Consider the following 20,206-nt stretch of genomic DNA (forward strand, 5'->3'; position numbering starts at 1 on the left):
GTGGGTCAAACAAACAAACAAAAACTGTTTGTTTTTTGTTGTTGTTTTTTTCTTTTTTTATGGTACTACATTTATTGAAAGTGTGAAGATACAGAACCTTTATAATATATAGAATTAAAAATTACCTATGAAGATAAAAACAGATTGGTTTTAAAAAGTCAATTTAGTAAATATTCTGTTTGCTATGTTTCTATGACAATATCTGGTATAAACACTTCAAAATAAGGCAAACTTCTGGAAAAAGTCATTAATAAAATTTTATGAAAAAGTGTTCAGTCCTAATTTCTTTTCATTTGTAGAATCACTGGCAAAGTACATCAGGCGAGTAGAGCAGTTTCAGAGGTCCAGTTTCGGACAGAAGGAGCCTTCTCTATTTTGGTGCCAGAGGTGGTCGGACGCCCCGCCGCTTCATTTCGTCGAGTCCTTTCCAGTATTTAAAATTGTTGTCCAGGTGCTGCAGTGACTCCTGTAGGTCTACAAAGTCGTCCCAAGCACGGTACGTGTCTGTGACGAAGTAGTCGATGAAGGAGATCTGGGACTGGGGGATGCTGCAGGTGTTTCGGTCAAAAGCTGGCATCACCACAGGCAAGTCCAGCTTTTCTTCTTCGGTCTGAGAAAAATACTCCTGCGAGAGGCGTGCAGCCCACTCGATGCACTGCTCCAAGGCCGGCAGGGGTGGGACGCGTCCGCGCACTTGCTCATCAGCCGCTTGATCAGAGTCCGGCTCTCCGGAGACCGGAGCATCGTGTCTACGTCACGAGGGTTTGGCTCACTCCCCTCGCTTTCCTCCAGCTCTGCCAAGGGCTCGACGACACTGTTGACAAACTTATTGATGTGCTCGAAGTGCCTGGTCATCTCTGTGGCCAGGACCATGTCGATGATGGCCTGGCGCAGCGTCCGGTAGTCATTCCTCTCCACGTTCTTGAAGATGTTGCTCTTGTCCTCCTTGGCGGCCAGCTGGAAGGCCAGGGCCGCGTGGTGGCTCTCCAATACCGCACGGTCGTTGTACAGCACGGCCAGCGCGCTGCCCGCGTTGCACAGGAAGAGGTTGGTCCTCCCCGGGGGGTCCAGGTCGTGGATGGCGGCTGTGATGAGGGCGGCGGCCTCATCCCCTGAGTCTAAGGCTTGCTTGATCCTCTCCTGGCAGAGGAAGGAGGCGGTGGCGTGCAGCACGTCGGCGGCGTGGGTGGAGCTGTGGTAGGGGTTGGAGGAGTGGGAGTTGGCTTCCATAGTCTGCAGCCACAGCTGCAGCATCCTCTCCGAGCACTTCAAGAATTCACAGACCCCAAAGCGAGCAAAGATTTTGAGACCAAGAAAAGTCAAAGGCCTTTTCTGAGTGGCAGTCTCCAGTTCAAACACATTAAAGTCCCAGTCGTCATCGCTTTCCAGGGCTTCAGCTATCCGCGGTGGGATATTGTGAAGGGACTCGGAGGTGAGTAAGCGGCCCGAAACTTGATGCAGGTAGACATCAGGCCCCCAAGGAGGTCCTAGGTGTGAGGATCCTCTTCCTTCGCCCCGAACCGTGGTGAATACAGCTCCGAGGTTCTCAGAATTTCCAGGACGCGGTCTAAGGCTTCCGTCACAGGCACGGAACTGCTCTCCTGGACAGCGCTGATGACATCCATCACCTTTGCTGGCTCGTGAGGCAACACTCCTTTTCCTCTTGTCTTTATGTGTACCCGTTGGAGTATCTGTGGGAGTGCCAGAATGAACGGAGTCCGTGATCTTCTCGGCCTTACTGTTGCCGATGCTCACTCGGCACATAATGGACCCATAGTGTCTAATTTTTCCTCCCTGTCCAATGACAGGTATTATCTTCACATTTTGTACATTATCTCCGTTTTCGGAGTGGTAAACGCCTTGCCACTCCATGCCCATCTTCGTGCATGAATTTATAGTACTGAACAAGTCAGCCTTTTTCTCATGTAGAGGCATGTTTGCTAACTCCTTCCCTAATAATTCACCCGACGCATAGCCCACTGTTGTTTCAAATGCTGGATTTACAGACTGTATGTAGCTGTCCTCACTCGTGATTTTAATGGCGTCTTGGCTGTTCTCTAGTGCCGTGAATACTGAATTACAAGCCCTGAGTTTCAGCTGTGACCGCACCTCTCCAAACTCCAGCTGCCGCAGCTCCGCGTAACAGGCCAGGAGGCTGGGGTTCTCCACGTACCTCCTCGGAAAGCCGGCACTAGTGAGGGGCATCACATCATCTCCATCCCGCCTGCGTACGGCACCAACGATAACTGCGTTTTCTGAAACTTTTGTTGCTCGAATAGACCTGCACAGCGCCGGGGCGTCCAGCTGCTGGGGGTTCCTGTGGTCGATGATGATGATGTCGTGATCTGCAGCCACGAAACAGGTTAACACAGCTGGACCTCCAGGGCCACCGTGCACTTGAACCCTGCTTTCTCACACGCCTTCCGGAAGCCTTTCCACTGTCTATCGTCTCTGACAAACGCTAAAAGTACCTGGAGTTGATGTGCATGAAGCCTCATGGGGCCAAACTGCACATGAGAGGTTGGTCTCTTCGAGTCGGGGTCCGCGGGGGGGCGCCGCTGGTGGTGGCCAAGGCTTTCGGGCTCCGGACGGAGCAGGGCGCCCGGCCCGCCCGGCGGGGGCAGCAGCGCCGCGGGGTCCTGCGCGTCCTCGGCCTCCGGGGCGCCCAGGCACACGGTCTGGGTCTCGGTACTGCGGTGCTCGGGGCGCAGCCCATGCTGGCGGCGGCCGCTCTCCGGTCAGCCAACGGTCAGCCAACGGTCAGCCAACGGCCCGCCCGGCGCCTCGCGGCCACCGCCAGCGCCGAGTCTTCGTGTCATCGCCGCCCGGGCGCGCGGCCGGGCGAGCGGGCGGACGGCGGGAGCGCGGGTCTCATGTTAGTTATCACGGGGCGGTGGCGCGAAGGGGACGCTGGGGCGTCCGTGGCGCCCCCCCCCCCCCCCCCCGAACATGCCCTCCCCAGGCGCCCGGCCGCCCTCACATCGCCCACCCGCGGGCCGCGCTTCCGGGAAACGCCGGGGAGGAGATTCGCGCTCTCTCCGCCGGGAGCCCCGCAGCGCCCGACACCTCGCGGCTCCAACTCCCGACGGAAGCGCCCCAGCGGCCTCGCCGCGCCCGCCCTGAGGCCCGGGGCTGAGGGGAGCCCGTTGGGCGGCTGCCCGCTGAGAGGCAGGGAGCGCGGCCGGGCCGCGCCTTTGAGAACCGCAGAAACGGCGCCCCCCCCCCCCCCCCCTCCCGGAGCTGCGGGCTCCGGCTCGGGCTCCGCGGGTTTGGAGGCAGCGCCACGCCCCTCACTGACCCTCACTGAGCGGCAGCCTCCGGGGCAGGCGTTGGGGCGCCGCCGCCGCCTCCCCAAAAACTGATTTCTTGATAACAGTGGAGCCATGACACCAGCTCTCCAGGAAAATCCTCGAGACTTCTCTTACATGAAAGAGAAACAAACATCTTAGTTGCTATTTTGGATATTCAGTTAGGTGCGCTTAATCTTAAATAAAACAACAAAGCTTTGTCCTTAAGGGTATGTTCCTGACTTTGAATGTCTGCTCTGTGAGCCTTGTTGGAGATCAGCGGCCACCGACACCCTCTCTGGGAGGAAGAGCCACTATCTGACTTCTACTGTTTTTGACATCCTTCCTCAAATATTATGATTCGGAGTTATAAATGTCTTCTCATGTTCTTTCAGATGGAATTTGATTTTCTGTTTCTTATTCTTAAATGCAAGAGTGGGTAGTGAAATGCTTCCCTATTCCACTTATTTTAAAACTAGAAGGAAGAGGCTTTCTTTTTGGGGATAGAGAAGAAATCGTTTGGAAACAGCAGAAGGAACGATGAAGGGTACACGCTCTGCGAGAGATACAAGGTTCACATGAGAGCTTTGCAGAGCAAGCGATATCATCAGGGGCAGCTCTTTCTTTTTACAGTAAAATGACAGCACTCAGAGAAGATGTTGAAGATGTTGAGGCATTGGCTAATAATGACCAAAGGGTTCCAAAGTCATAGCAAAAGGGAGGGGTTGAAGGCCAGGGAAGCGCACAGGGCGAGTCAGAATTAAAGGTCATGGTGACAATGGATGCCCTGGGAGACTGGGCGTTCATGGTGACTAGGAAAACTAGCAACTCTCCTAATGGTCTCCAGAGGAAGGCAGGGTCATCCTTTCACACTGCATTTGAAATATTAAAATACATATATCAAGATATACATATATCCGATGAGATTATAAATGTACACATATAAGATTATGAGACTATAAATGTACATAGCTATAACTTGGATTCCAGTTCACATGCGCCCAGAAAGAACTATTGTCTTCTAAGGTTTTATCACCTCTTTAGATCCTTGATGTTCAAAGTCCTTTAGCCTTTGGTCCCCTAACATTTGCATAAATCTTCCCTCTACTCCCATAGTATTCAAAGATAATTAACATAATTGCATCAATAAAATGAGACTTGTTAAAACAAAAGCCTGGACAAAAAGTACATCGTAGGCAGCTTTGGTGATCCACCATGACACAACCCCTCCTGAGGTTAAGGAAATTTACCCCTAGGGAGAGTGAGGAGGCATGCAAGGGGGAAATACAGAGAAACACACAAATGATCATGCCAAATATTATCTGGCTCCCAAAGCAGCCTCTTCCCTTTGATTCTCCACACAAGGTAACCCCTCCTGTCTCTGCTGTGAGTACAGCCAAGCTCAGCTTTTCATGTCAGCGGAGTAGCGATGCCTTCTTGGAGAAAAAGGGGGAACTCAAAACACCTCTGCCCCCTAAGTATGCCCCTGCTCTTCTTCCTCAAAGACTCGTTTTGCCCTTCCTTTGAGTGCAAGGTTTTTCAGTGCCTTTCAAGGGAAATATCATCCACAACTTCCAAATATGAAACACATAAAAAGTGTTGCTGTTCTGGCTGAAGGGAAGGAGGGACCCTGAGATCACTGTGCTCAGCCTCCATTGGCACTGCCGTCCTAGCCCGATCCTCCTGCCTCACATACTTTTCCTAAAAATTCTTTAAAAATGTCCTGGGCAGACTGGGTTTAGAGTCTGTCCAGGATGTCCCAGGGTTTAGTACTAACAGCCCCACATCCTGGGAACGCCCTCAGCTCCATACAAACCAGATGGTTGGTTACCCAGTCCTAAATACTGCTACATGATGGTTTGAAAAATCACTGGTTTTTAAAAAATGCATGGCCTTTGTCAAAAATATAAGCATTTCTCATATGGGTCATGCTTTAAGCCACAGTGGGTCATTGCTACCTTAGTAGGAATTAGTTCATCAGCTACTTTCCAAATGGCAGCCAGGTGTAGAACAGGGTCTGAGAGAGAAAAGGATGAGCACGGCTGCCTGCCCCATAAGTGTGCCCTGATGGTGCTCTCATTTATTCACAACTCTAGCCCCCAGTTACCTACGGTTACACACTAGCTGAGCATCTCTGCAACGCAAACAGTACATGGAGCCAGGCCTGGATCAGCTATAAGAAAGGAGATACTGTCACCCCTGGGTATCCTCAGGGGGGATTGGCTCCAGGAAGGCCCCACAGGTTCCAAATCTGCAGGTGCTCAAGTCTCTTACATAAAATGGCACAGGATTTGCTTACAACCTACATTTGCATAGAGGCTACAGCAGGGTGTGCCTACACATCACTTCACTCCTATAGATTCAGTATAGTGCTCAGCACATGGCAAACTCAACTTTTGCATTTGGAACTTTCTGAAATTTTTTTCTGAATATTTTCAATCCGCAGTTGGTCAAAACCACAGATGTGAATCCCGTGAATAGGGAGGGCCAACCGTAGCTTGTTGGGACATGAGTACTCCCCCCACAGCCTATACCCAATTTATGCCCACAAAGTGTGATCTCACCCCACATAAGGAAATATTTCATAGGGGCTGCAGAACAGACTATAACTAAGGGCCCACATGGGGATTAAGACTTTGCTTCATTGGAATAGCTCCCTAACCAAACTAGCCATAGAGATGCCTAAATAATTGACTTGGAAAAGCTTTCAGGCACAGGAGTCTCTCACAGCAGCTGGAACTGAGGCCCAAACCAGAGGATGAGTGCCCAGCAGAGGAAGAGGCCATTCAGAGATACCCACATCATCTCCTTTGTTGGCAAAGTTGACCAGATGCCCACAGAGCTTTAATTAAGCCCAATTCTAATTAATCCATGACCTTGTTCAAGCCAACTGTTTCCCGGAGCCTCTAACGCCTCTCCAGTTTCAGATGCCCTTTCCTCCAAGTGGAATTCAAAGGTCCATTTTTCTTATTAAGTTTAATTGAAAGATGACTGAACCGTTATCTTTCATAAACAGGAACTTCCCCACCAATAGCACTTGTAGAGGCAGTGGTGACATGTCACAGCTTCTACAGTCTGTACACCGACAAATAACTGGGTCAGCATGGACCACTCCAAATATAGCCCATGAGACCTCAGACACTTGACAAATCAAAAGCAGCACATGGCATTTAGAACAGAGACAGTTGGTGTAGCAGCAATAAGACCACGGACAGATGGACTGAGACCAGGAAGCAATGGGAGAGAGAGGCAGTACAAACAAGGAGGCAGCAGTCAGAGGATTCAAATCCATCCCCGACCCTCTAACCCAGAGCCTCCCAACTCCCGCCTCAGGGCACACTGGGTGCTACAGGTGACTTACAGCTGCTTCCAGATGTTGAGCCCCTCCACACTGGTTGGGGCTAGGGGAAGTTGGAGACCCCAGGCCAGTTGCCTCTGGTTGTGAGCAGTCTTCCTCATTTCTCCAACATGCTGTAGGAATATAATCACCATTACATATGCTTTGCTAAATGATGTTCAAACAGTGTTAAAAATACTGGGAATCACTGATATAAACGCATTCACTACCCCCATGTAACTCCAGAACTGTTTCTGTGCTTCTTTTCTATCAGAACAAACACCCCCATCAACTGCAACTTACCAACATGGTACAGAAAATGTGGGCCATCTTTGCCTCACCATGCCTGTAAGATATGTTTGCAGTCTAGAATATATTAGGGTGACGTGAATGCACTTGAGTAGATTCCAATATGTCACTCTTCCCCAAAGCATCTACTTAGAACATTTATATCGCTTCCTATTATTTTTAGGGTAAAGATCCAAGTCCTTCCCAGGACTTGCAGGACCTCCTAGAGCCTGGCTTTGTGGGGCATTCAGAATACTTTAGGACAGACACACCATGACTGGACTAAAATAAATGTATTGGGGAATAAACATAACTCAAAGAAGTTGTGGGAGAGACAGTCAGAGGGCTCCACAGCCAGCAGCCAACCTCACCCAGTCTCTTCCCGAAAAGCCCTCCCTGACCTCATCCCTCACACGGACTGCCCAGTCCACCCCACCCTTGTTGAGCTCTGGACGCCAGAACCTCCACCAAAGATGTTCCCGAAATCCATGCCTCTGCCACCACGCCCACCAGAGAATGGATTCCACGTGGCAGCCACTACCTAGCCTTACTCTCTTCTGAAATGAAATCACACTGGTTGGTGTCTGATTATTGAAGCTTAGAACATGGCTGTGTCCCAGCTGCTAGTAAATAGGGGGAAAGGGTGTTCCAGTGTCCACTTTAGGAGGTAAAGTACATGGTGTGGGAAATTCCCCAAATGGAGAAAGATGACCAAGGACAGCAGACAGTTACAAACTTGACAAATGCCTTATTTGTTCCACTGCATAAAATTCCAGTTTCACCTCCCCTGGTCCCTGTCACTCCAGCCAGGTGCTTCTCCCCATCACTCTAAAAATCAAGATACTTCCTTATAGAACAACCCCCTTCCAAGGACATCCACATCCTCATCCCTGAAACCTGTGAACATGTTGCCTTCCATGTCAAAAGGTACTTTGTAGATGTAATTGAGAGGAGAGATTTTCCTAGATTATCCAGATGGGCCCGACCATAATTACCAGGGGTGCAGGAGGAACAGAATCAGAGAAGGTTTGGCAATCTATATAATAAAAACCCAGTGGTCCTAACGCCTTAATGACCAAAGACCGGTCACCAGGAGGCTGCAAGTGCAGCAAGGCACGCACGCACGCATGGGTGGGAGGGATTACAAGCACAGCGGGCGGTGGGCGGGTGGGCGGGGTGCGCATGGGTGGGCAGGGCTGTGCAATTTCGCTCGCTGGGCTTCTAGTATGTGATAACAGAAGGAGAGATGGAGTGATGCAAGAATGGGGCCATGCCCTGACTGGTTTGGCTCAGTGGATAGAGCGTCGGCCTGTGGACTCAAGGGTCCCAGATTCAATTCCGGTCAAGGGCATGTACCTGGGTTGTGGGCACATCCCCAGTAGGGAGGGTGCAGGAGGCAGCTGATCGATGTCTCTCTCTCATCGATGTTTCTAACTCTCTATCCCTCTCCCTTCCTCTCTGTAAAAAAATCAATAAAACATATTTTTTAAAAAAAGAAGAATGGGGCCATGAGGGAAGACATGCAGGCAGCCTTGGGAACTGGAAAAGATAAGGAATGAATTCCACACTAGAGCCTCCAGGAGGAAAGCAGCCCTGTGACACGTTGCTATTAGCCCATTGAGACCCACTTCGGACTTCTCTTCTTTCCAGAACTATAAGTTAATCCATTTGCATTGTTTTAAACCACTCAGTTTGTGGCAATCTTTTACAACAGCCATAAAAACAAATATACTCCCGCCTTGGCACATGCTATTCCCCGAGCTTGGAACACATACCCTTAGCTCCTTCTATCCCTTCCTATTTCAACTCATTGATCCCTTTCTCATAGAAACTGCATTTAAGTTCTCAGGCTAGGTCAGTTTCCCTAATGTCCTTTTCAACAGCCCCATGAACTTGAACTTTATGGCACTTAACACAGTTGCAATTTTATGTTGGAGTTATTATTTCATTCTACTGTTGATAGACTATAAGCTACCTAAGGACAGAGATATGTCTAGGTTTGCTCACCACTGTATCCCCATCACCTGGCATCATACCTGCCACGTAACAGGTGCTCAAGCAGTATATGTTGAAAGGATGGGTGGATTTCACACACATACTGTCAACCCAGCGTCAAAGCCATTTACTTGGCTCTAAGAAGCTGCTTATTCAGACAAATTCTAGCCTCAGCTTCTAAAAGTTAACTTGGCAAAGAGCAAACACGAAATAAATATTTGGGGGCAGGAAGAATGAAAAGATGGACAGATGAACACATGGGTGCCTAGCAGTATGGATGAGCAGATAAAAGAATGGATGGAATGCCCTAATAACCATATGCAGATTTAAGAATCTTATAGAATTTATTTTACAAGAATACTATTTTGACCAATGATTGCCACAAAGAAGAGATGCTAGCTACCCTTAAACCTTGACCCTTGAAAACTATGTAAAACTCCACTCTAACTGTATTCCTCCCAGTCTATCATCTGTTCAATGCATTCTGAAAACCTTTACTGAACTCCTACTGGGCAGCAAGCATTTCTGAGACACCAAGGATAAGACCAGGTCAAGGATCTCCTGGCTGATCAGATCGCAATGACACTCTTCTAGAGCAACACATCTCCTCCTTCATTTAACCCTCAGGTACCCTGTAGGAGGGATCCTTCCCCACCTGTTGCATCAGGTTGGTAGTCAGCCCAGCCTGTATGGGCTCCATTCACACAGACGGAGGGAATGTCTAGGATGCTATCAGTTGGCATTGTCAAAATGCTATTCTAACAGGGCTAAAATGGTGACCCTCTTTGCCAAGAAACATTGCCCTTTCCTGATAAAAGGACTATTCTGCCAGATACTCAAAAAAGGGTCAGTAGCACAGGATCCTTAGCCCTTCCTGGACCTTTCCTCCAACTGCTGGCAGGGGAAACGGCCACCTCTCTGCAAAACTGAGATACAGACACTGTGTCTTGTGCTGTTCTCTCTGCTCTCCTCCCCTCCTGATGCCTGCACGTGCCTTCCTCAGTCCCAGACACCGGACCTCCAGCCCAGACCCAAGGGCCTTTGGTTTAGGGAGTTCTTAAAAGAGTTATGACTGATGGTCTCTTTGGGATTTGTCCTCTCAGGATTATTTTAATTTTTTAAGAGACCTCAATTATTAAAGTTCTTCAGAGTTTAAAACACACACACAGTAAATGGCCAATGTAAATGGGTATAATGTCTACTGAAGAAAAATAAAATGTTTGAAGACAGAAAGGTGTAATCAGTGCCTCAAATTACTTCCCAAAGGTGACCACTTCCATGCCCATCACTGTCCTGTCCACTTCCCTGTGAGGACCAAGGCTGAGCTCAGATATTAGCAAAGAGGAGAGAGACACACAATGCCAGGCATATGCTAGAAGCATCATTACTAAGTGGTGACTTATCAGAGACAGAGACATGTGCAAGCAAACGGTGAGGGCAAAAGAGGGTGGGCGAGACCCTTCAGAACAACCGCCCAGAGTCACATCTGGTCAACTGGCAAGCAGCTGCGGCCTGGAGCTTTGCTGGATCAGCGGGCTCAGCATGCCGGGGCAGAACAGAATGCCCGGCTCCAGCGGCCGTTCTCCAAGTTTCTGCAATGTTTTCTTTTGTTCGGGTTTTCACATCCAGATATTGGAGATACAGTGTGAAAATGAGACTCTGTCATTTTAACAAGGCCCTTTTAAATCCGGAAAGAACAGCCCCATCGATCAGGAAATTATTCTCATTAGTCACTTTCTAGCCTACTGCCTCAGGATTACACGGGGCTGCCAGCAGAGATGTAGGGCCACAATTAATAAGATATTATCATGGATGTAGGCTGCAACGACAGTAGGCACAATTAAGATTCACACACAGGCACACGCACACACCATTCCCGGGGCAGCTCCAGGCCCCTGTCTTAGGAACGCTCCATTTTTCATAACTAATCCAAATGAGAATTTCAGCCCACTGCTAGTTAGTACGCATGTGAAATCATTTTATAGCCGCTTCATGAAAGAGACCCTGGAGACACCAGCTGAGCATGAGCCACGTGACAAAGGCGATGCAGCACAATGTGTAAATGGCTTGGGCTCTGAAATCGGACAGAACTGGATCTGAACTGGGCTTCTCCATGTACTGGCGGTGTGCCCTTGGGTGGGTTACTTAGCTTCTCTGGGCTCTGGTTTTCTCAGCACCGGAACAGGGATAAAAATATTTATTTTGCACAGTTGTGGAGAAGGTTAGAGAAATGTGTTTAAAATGCATACTCAAGTGCCTGTCAATAAATGGTAGCATTTTTAAAAAAAATACATTTTATTGATTTTTTTGCAGAGAGGAAGGGAGAGGGATAGAGTTAGAAACATCGATGAGAGAGAAACATCGATCAGCTGCCTCCTGCACACCCCCTACTGGGGATGTGCCTGCAACCAAGGTTCATGCCCTTGACCAGAATCAAACCTGGGACCCTTCAGTCTGCAGGCTGACGCTCTATCCACAAGCCAAACCAGTTAGGGCGGTAGCATCTATTTCTCTCTCTTCCTCTCCCTTCCTCCGTCCCTCCATCCTCCCCCCTCCCTCTCTCTCTGTGCCCTGGAGTTGTGCCCACCACAGTCCTACGCTGTGTTTCCTTTCAGGTGCCCACATGACCCGTCAGTCTCTCAGGAAGAACGTATCAACTCAAACTAGGTGCTGAGCAATAAACTAGGTCATGTTCCCGGCACCATTATTACTGTTGCTGGCAATAACTGACTTCAGCGTTCTGACATAAACTTGGCTGTTGTGTGCCCTGTTGCCAGCAGGGAGCAATCTTGCAGTGGGGACCCATTTGCGGGAGCGGGAGGGAGTCGCTATAAAGTAGGCACAGGCCAGAACAGCTGGAAGTGGCCTTTCTAATTGGCAGCTTCCTGTATTATGACAGGTTAGAGGCAGTGAAAGGGATGCACGCAGGGACAGAGTGGCAGGCAGCGCTTCCTCAGACAGAAGCGTCCACAGGCTTCCAGATGCAGCTGCTCCCTTTAACCTGCGGGTTCAGTGTGGCTCCAAAGTACCCTCTCGGGGATTCCCAGGGCCGTGTATCACCGTCAGCTTGGATGCCAAGTCCAGCTCCACAGAGGCACCTGGGAAAGGCAGGCCAGGTAAGGAGAGCAACACAATCAAGGGGAAAGACAGCTGGGCGGGGGCCAAGGGCCTGGGGTCTGCTGCCCAACCTGGCACCACATGAACTTCTGGCAAGTCCTTGTCCCATTGAGGGTTGCAGTTTCCTGTCACAAAAAGGCCATTCTGAGCTCATCTCCAGGAATGCTATCATGGGTACTCATTTTGCTTACCTGGAGTTTCTACTCTATTCTACACTATACACATATCATTGGAGGTGATATGTGTATACTGTAGAAAGATAGGTAGGTAGGTAAATCGATAGATGATAGATAGATAGATAGATAGATAGATAGATAGATAGATAGATAGAAACTGCATACCCCAGTGCCAGTCAATAGAGAAATAAATTCACTTATCTTTCAATCGTCACTTTCATATACACACATACTTTCATATACACAGATACTTTAAAGGTGTATTTAGTAACTAAAATACTAAGCTAATATTAATTGGGCAGGTCCTATGTGCCAAGCACTGTGCTAGATGCTTGACATTCATTATCACATTTAATCCTGCCCACAACTCGGAGAAAGTTGAATGGACACACTCATTTCCCTCTGCCTCCTGATAACAGAGCTCTGGCTTTCCCTTAGGAACCACACCTTCTCACCATCTTCCCCATGTGATGCGTGGCATTGCCCTCAGCCCCAGCTCTAGAAGTAGGTTTTCACTGGCTTCGTGGTTGGCATATGCCCCTCTCATGGTGACTGGTTCAAGGACAAATAAGACCTGAGCAGCAGAGTCAGAAGAAACCCCTGGAGTTTGCCAAGGATGTGGAGATATGGTCCCCTTCTTCCCTGTAGGACTTGGATGTGGAGCAGGTGGCCCCATTATGTGCCGTCGGATATTTTCGGTACATGAGAGTCAATGCTGCAGAATTAGAGCTGAGAAACAAAGAATGAAAAAAGCAGAGCCTTGAGATGCTAGATCAATCCTGGCCTGTCAGACAACCCCAGGGGTCAGCATTCACATCAAAGTCCATGTCAGTGATGGCGTTGGGAGTTACTAAAGTTGTACTGCATGGTGACCTGGTTCCCAAGGACAGGATATTATGAATGGACAGTCCTGTATCATAGCATACCCCTGTGTCCAGGAGAGCAGTGTCTATTTCCAGAAGAACATGAATGAAGGGAAAACATTCCGGAGAACCAAAATAAGCCCATAATCCACCTCAATGTATCACCCAAGAGTGAGAGAAAATTCCACATCAACCCTTCCTAGGCTCCCTGTGTGCAGGATGGGCGCAGGTAAACATGGCAATCTTTAAATCCTCAGAAGCAATCAGTATGAGTTTGCAGAGTATTGCAGTCAGGAGGGGTCTCGGGGACTTCCTTCCTGTAAGGTAGCAAGAACGAACACACACACACACACACACACACACACACACACACACACACGAAAATCCTCTGCTGGTTTGCTATTCATATGACAAAGTCCAGCCCCCCCTCTTGAAATACAGCTAGCCTCTGCTTCAGAAGCCACCGTCAGCCCTGGGGACATTTTTTAAAGAGCTAAAACTGTAGAAATGAAGCACAGGGACCAGCTCATGTTTACAGCATCTCATCTTTTCCAATTCTCAACTCAGGGGGATTCCTGGGCTTCAGGATGTGCCCTTGAGAACCTGTGAATGAACCCACGCCATCAACTCGAGTGGTGGCCTTGGCAGGCCGTCCGGGGGTCAGCGGGAGAGCACGGGCTACCGGGGTGCATGCAACTCCCTCTGACCTAACCAGCCAGCCTCTCACACACCCCAGGCCACCCACCCACCGAGCTGCCAGGAAAAGGTCCACAGCCAGGCTGGGGATGGCACCCCGTTGGCTTTAAACGTGATAATGAATGTCAATGGCTTTGGCTTTAACTGATGTGTTTTCTCTGCTCCTCTTTGCATGTCCTGCAAAGAAACACCTGGGGATCTACCATATATTTCTTTTTAGTCCCCTAAGTTGATTTGGATGTCAATCAAGGCTGAGAATCACTGTCATCACACCTTTGTTCGGCTGCTGTTTGAGACTAGGTATCATGAACAGAAAATAAAATCTCAGAGCATCTCTAAGCTCAGTCTCCCTCCCGAACTCTTTGCTGACTTATCTTGTTATTTTCTGCTGAACGCCACTTATACCCTTAAAGATTATGGAGGAACACAAAAAGCTTTGGTTTACATGGGTTGTATCTATAGATGTTTAACATATGAGCAATTAAAATGGAGAAGTGTTAGAATAGTTAATAAACTCTTTACATGTTTTCATAAGTAATATAGTCTTATAACAAAATAATTTTATTTTACAGACTCTAAAAGGAATGGTGAGAAAAGTGACATTGGCATTTTTATAAATCTCTTTAACAGAAAAAAGAAAAAGCTGGGCTCTCATATTTGCTTTTGTGTTTAATCTTGCTATATCACACATTTTACTGTCTCCAGAAAATTCCACCAGACACTCATGAGAGAATGAGAACATGGGAAGCAAATAATGTCTTAGTAATACTAGGAAAATAACTTTGACTTTATAGGGAACCCTTTGAAAAGGTCTTCGGGGCCCCCAATAACCCCCAGACAACACTCTGAGGACCTCTTTTCTAGTCCATCCTTCTATTTTCTCTCCACCTTCATATACATGCTCATTTCTCTAATTTCACTGTGTATATTTTTATGCTTTTTAAAATTTTTACAAATATTTTGCTTATTCCCCAATGGTGGTTTGTGGGTGTGCAGGTGTGTGTAAAAATCATTAGCTTTATGAAACAGAAATCTACTCAAACTACATTAAACCAAGAGAGATTTGTGGCAACGACATGAGGGAATCTCACAGAACTCCACGTGGGAGGTGCGGCTGGTCCCACTGTTTCTTCACAGTGTTGGGCCCTGCACATGGACCCGCTCTCCACGCTGCAAACTGGTGTCCTCTGCAAGGCTCCTGTTCTCCCAAGGAAGGCGTTGGGTCACCAGGAGGCCCAATATATCACCTTGCAGTTTCATCTCCTACAACTTTCTATTTGGTTGGTCCAGCATGAAGTTTCTGGCAGGGTTGGTGGAGTTTTTCTGATGTTTTATTCACATCCATGGAGTGAGAGCCCACATCAGGGACCACACAAGGAACCAAATATTATAACATTGGTTCTCAACGCTGGTTGTTCAATCCGGTCTAATTATATGGGATCAGAAGCCAATTGCTGGTGCATTAGGCTGACCCCTTCAGGCGGTGAGGTCTCACATACGACAGGCTGTGTGTGGTAAAGAGGCAATGGGCGTCCTAGGACAGACTGCCAGCACTTTTCTGTAGAAATATAATGTGAGCCATGTATCTAACTTAGACTGTTTTTATAGTCATATTTAAAAAGTAAAAATAGCCCTGGCCAGTGTGGTTCAGTTGGTTGAGTGTGGATTTCCTGTAAAGGCACATGCAGGAGTTGTGGGTTCGATCCCCAGTAGAGGGTGTACAGGAGGCAGCCATCAGTGTTTCTCTTCCTCTCTCTTCTATCTCTATGCTTCTGCTCAGTGACTGACTCTTGGAGAGTGGTGCCTAGGGTCTATCAAAGAAAGGACTCATTTCTGGGAGAAGAGAAAAATTCTAATTGAAGCAAGTGCAGTTTGAAATAACTGGGATGTCCAAGAGAGATCTGTGGTAGGCAGTCTGATATAAAGATCTAATGATCAGAAAGTTTAAACCAAAGATACAAATTCAAAGGACTCCCTTATTTGACAATCAATTGTCCGGGTCAATTGATCAACCCCTGGATTCAAAGTACACAAAGTAAACTCACCAGAGTAAAAAGAAACTATCTTATGGAGCTGAAAAGCAAAATTCCATTACAGGAAATGGCCCTCATCCTGAGTGTCCCAGTAACTCCTACAAATGTTCACAAAGCCCCCCTTTGGATTTCTCCTGGGCACAGAGGAAAGAGCTTCACGCACTTACGGCTTTCTCTGCATTCCTATCCAAGGCCTTTTCCAATTTCCTATTTTCCAATGTACCCCTACGTGAAAAGGCTGAAAGGCTTCAATAGCCTAAATATTACAGTCAAGAGAACTTTTAGCTTTGAAGGCAGCTTTTTTCTGAGCTGACTGAATTTTAAAACTCACCGTGTCCCTCTCCTACTCCTACTTGAAGAATCTGAAAATACATGTGTGAAGTGTGGTATATGGTATGGGGAATGTGACTCTATCTGGTTCCCTGAGGCTACAGGTTCAAGAGGACCAAGAAGGACAGAGATGGAGGTGGCTTTGCAGCTGGTACAGAAAAAAAATGTCCTGCTCTAGCCAGTTGGGCTCAATGAATAGAACATCGGCCTGCGGACAAAGGGTCCTGGGTTTGGTTACAGTCAAGGGCACATACCTTGGTTTCAGGCTCCTTCCTAGCCCAGGCCCAGGTCAGAGCTTGTGCAGGAGGCAACCAATCAATGTGTTTCTCTCACATCGATGTTTCTCTCTGTCTTTCCCTCTCTCTCCCACGCTCCCTAAAAAATCAATGGAAAAAAATCCTCGGGTGAGGCTTAACTAAAAATAAGATAAAAAAATGTTCTGAGGTTCCCATACATTCACCTTTGGTGCCATTGAAAGGGTAGTGGAACTAGGCTCATACATATATGCATGCATGCATTCACTCGTTCATTCAACAAATACCTGTTGAGCACCTAAAATATGTACCAGGAACTGTGTTGCCTGTAGAGGAAGCAACAGTGAACAAGAAAGACATGGCCCCTCCTGGAGCTTCATGTCTTGTTTCCTGTTTCTCAGATTTCCTGGGATTATCGAAAATATAGAGCAATCCTTTTTAATTCACTCATGCATTTAACAAAGAATTATTGAAGGTACTGTACTGGCCTCTAGAGTTACAATGTTGGCTAAAATTGGACAGTTCCAATTCAGTTTAAATGTCATGTTGAGACAAAAACAGTGTGCCAATAGAGGCTATAGAAAGTGCTCTATGATGGAATAGGCTTGTCCACAAATTCTTTGGTATTGCCCCAACTCACTGAGGGGAGATGTCTCTGTCACTAGTCCTTGGATCTTGCCTGGTTCTCAGAGTGTGTAGACTAGTAGAATATGGCTAAGTAATGCTTCATCCAGGCTTTAAAGAGGTAGCAGAATCCTGTCTTGGAATGCTTGCTCTAGGGGAAGGAAGTTGACATGCAATGGATCCAATCATTCTGAGACTGCCATGCTGTAAAGAAGCTCAAGCTAGCTGTGTTCAGAGGCCATGGGGAGAAAGAGTCCCATGAGCTCTGGTTATTCAGCCATCCCAGCCAGGTGATAACACAAGTGAAGAGTCCATCTTGGATATTACATGGTGAGCGGTGGTTTTGTATGAATGTTTGTATCTTCCTAAAATTCATGTGTTGAAATTCTAATGCCCACTGTGATGGTGTTAGGAGATGGGGCCTTTGGCAAATGCTTAGGTCATGAGGATAGAGCCCTCAAGCATGGGATTAATAATTCCTATAAAACAAAAACCCACAATGGTCTCTGACCAATTACAACAGGTCAAGACACAGGCATCAGCTATGAACCAGAAAGAGGACCCTCTCTGGACCATAATGGCACTTCCAGTCTCCAGAATTATGAAAAATAACTCTCTCTCTGTAAGCTACTCGATCTGTAGCATTTTGTTATAGCACCTCAAAGGCACTAAGAAAGATGGAAAAGGCCTCTCTGAATAGGTGCTATTTAGTTTGAGACCCAAAGGATAAAAAGGATTTTGACATACCAGGACCAAAAAGAAGAGCGTTTCAGGCACTGGAAAGGGATGTTCAAAGATCTAGAGTTGGGAAAGTTCTTTGGGTGTTCAGGAGCTGAGATTCAATGAGTGTAGAAGGAATATGGCGAGCAAGGTGGAAAGCTGAAGATTAGACTGTTGAGGGGACAGGGATTGATCGAAGGCCTTGTTGGCCATGACAAGGTATTTGAACTATGTTCTAAGTACAGTCGAAAGCCTATAAATGATTTTAAACATAAAAGAAACATGTTCTGTATTAAAATTGTAGGAGATCCCTATTGCCGCTATGCCAGGTCTATGAGTGCTTTGATCACTGCTCTGTGACTTTGATCACTTTGATCACTGCCATAATTTATCACTGAGAATAGTACCTGGCATATAGCAGGTGTTCAAAAAAAAGGTTAAGTGAATGACTTAATAATAACAGATTGGAGAGGGATAAGAATGAAGGAAGAGAAACCAGTAAGGAAGCCATTGCAATAATCCAGGTGAAAGACAGTGAGCATGGCTGGTGGAGGAAAGAAGTGTTGAGAAATCACTAGAGGTAGAAGAGATAATACTCAAGTTCTGGTTCTGAGGTGTATCAATGTATGACCTTAAGCAAATCAAACTTCCTGAGCCTCTAAATCTTCACCTGTTAAATCTTCTCAATATAAAATGCTCTAGTTCACATTGGTTGTGTGAGAATCTCATGAGAAAATATAAGGAAAGCACTTTGTCAAATTGTGTGTTGCTAATTCATGTGAGACAGCAGTATTGTTGTGATCGCATTCTTTCCCGATGGCCTGATGGGTTAGTCAGAAATATAGACACTGGATTGTATAATGTCTCCTAGTTTTCTAGGGGACTGAGTACAGGAGCCCAATCCCTCTGAGGCTGACGCCATGATTTCATGAGCCATTCTACCTGCCTGCCGGGAGCCGGTCCATCCTTGCTGTTTCAAGGGACCTGGCATATATGGTATACGGTTCTTAATATGTTTGCTCACCTTCTTGGCGCTGTGTTTTAACCAAGGTCACCTCTCCGAGAAAGGTTGAATCCCCAGGTAGGGATTTTCCCCTGAAGTTAGGGAGGGAATAAAACCTCTTAACTAAGTGCCAGGCGGGTAATTAATCATTTTAACTACAAACAATCATGCTTAAGCTACATAATCTTTACTCCCTGGAATGGAGATAAGAAACGCCCTAACCTTTGTAATAGAGATTGATAGGATTGGAATCAACTGGTATAAATACAGATGCAACAAGACAGCAAGAGACAGAACTCGGAAGACAGAACCTACACAGAACCTAGAGACAGAAGAACTTCGCTGGAGAGAACATGGCCAAAGATCCTGGACTGAACCTGACTACAGAAATTGGCAAGAGAACCTGACTAGAACCTGGTGACTGAACTGGCTGGAGAACCTGGACAGAACCTGGCTGGAGAACCTAGCAAGGGAACATGGCTACAGAACCTGGCTGGAGAACCTGGAGAACCTAGCAAGAGAACATGGACACAGAACCTGGCTGCAGATCCTAACCAGAACTTCGCTGGAGATCCAGACCAGAACTTGGCTGGAGATCCTGGCTAGAGATCCTGGCTAGGCTGCTGATCAACTGAACGCTGTCTCCGTGTCATTCCTTCTTCGCCGACTCCGTCCACACCTTTGGGGACCCCTGGACCTGCTGGGGTTGGACCCCGGCATCTGGCGCACAGAACCTACACACAGAACCTAGACACAGAACCTAGACACAGAACCTAGAGACAGAAGAACTTCGCTGGAGAGAACATGGCAAAAGGTCCTGGACAGAAACTGGAGACAGAACCTAGAGACAGAACCTAGCGAGAGAACCTGGCTGAAGAACCTAGAGACAGAAATTGGCTGGAGAACCTAGACAGAACATGGCAAGAGAACCTGACTAGAACCTGGCGACCAAACCTGGCTGGAGAAGTCCCTGTGTCATTCCTTCTTCGCCGACTCCGTCCACACCTTTGGGGACCCCTGGACCTGCTGGGGTTGGACCCCAGCACCTGCCAAAGCTCCTTGCCAAGGTCATGAGGAGACAGTTGTCTCCTTTTGCATCAGAAACATCTTTTCCTTTAGAGCAGCAGTTCTCAAACTTGAGCACACATCAGAAGATCCTAGAAGACTTGTTCAAATGCAGGCTGCTGACTCCACCCTTAGAGCATCTGTTTGCATTTCTAACAAGTGACCAGCTGAGGCTGAGGTCAAGTTTGAGAACTGCCTTAGACCAGCTAGCACTCAATTTCCTTTTCTGATGAGGGGTGGGGGGAGGGGACAGGGTTGTCTTTTATACTTGCCAGATGACATTCCCAGGAAAATTCAGGAACTAACAAGCAAAAGTGTCCTCCAGGTTCTTGATATGAGAGCCAGTTGTTTTAAACAAATGGTAGGTTTTTTTTAAAAGTATGGAGCTAAGGTGCCTGGTTTGGAAATGGTGTACCAA

At 47.4% G+C, this 20,206-nt stretch overlaps 1 pseudogene; it reads right to left on the minus strand.

The window, feature by feature from the left end:
• Nucleotides 1–121: 121 nt before the first annotated feature.
• LOC118664018 lies at nucleotides 122–2,507 on the minus strand (annotated as a pseudogene).
• Nucleotides 2,508–20,206: the final 17,699 nt, after the last annotated feature.

This window comes from Myotis myotis, unplaced genomic scaffold (genome assembly GCF_014108235.1).
Source record: "Myotis myotis isolate mMyoMyo1 unplaced genomic scaffold, mMyoMyo1.p scaffold_m19_p_10, whole genome shotgun sequence".
Taxonomy (NCBI): Eukaryota; Metazoa; Chordata; class Mammalia; order Chiroptera; family Vespertilionidae; genus Myotis; species Myotis myotis.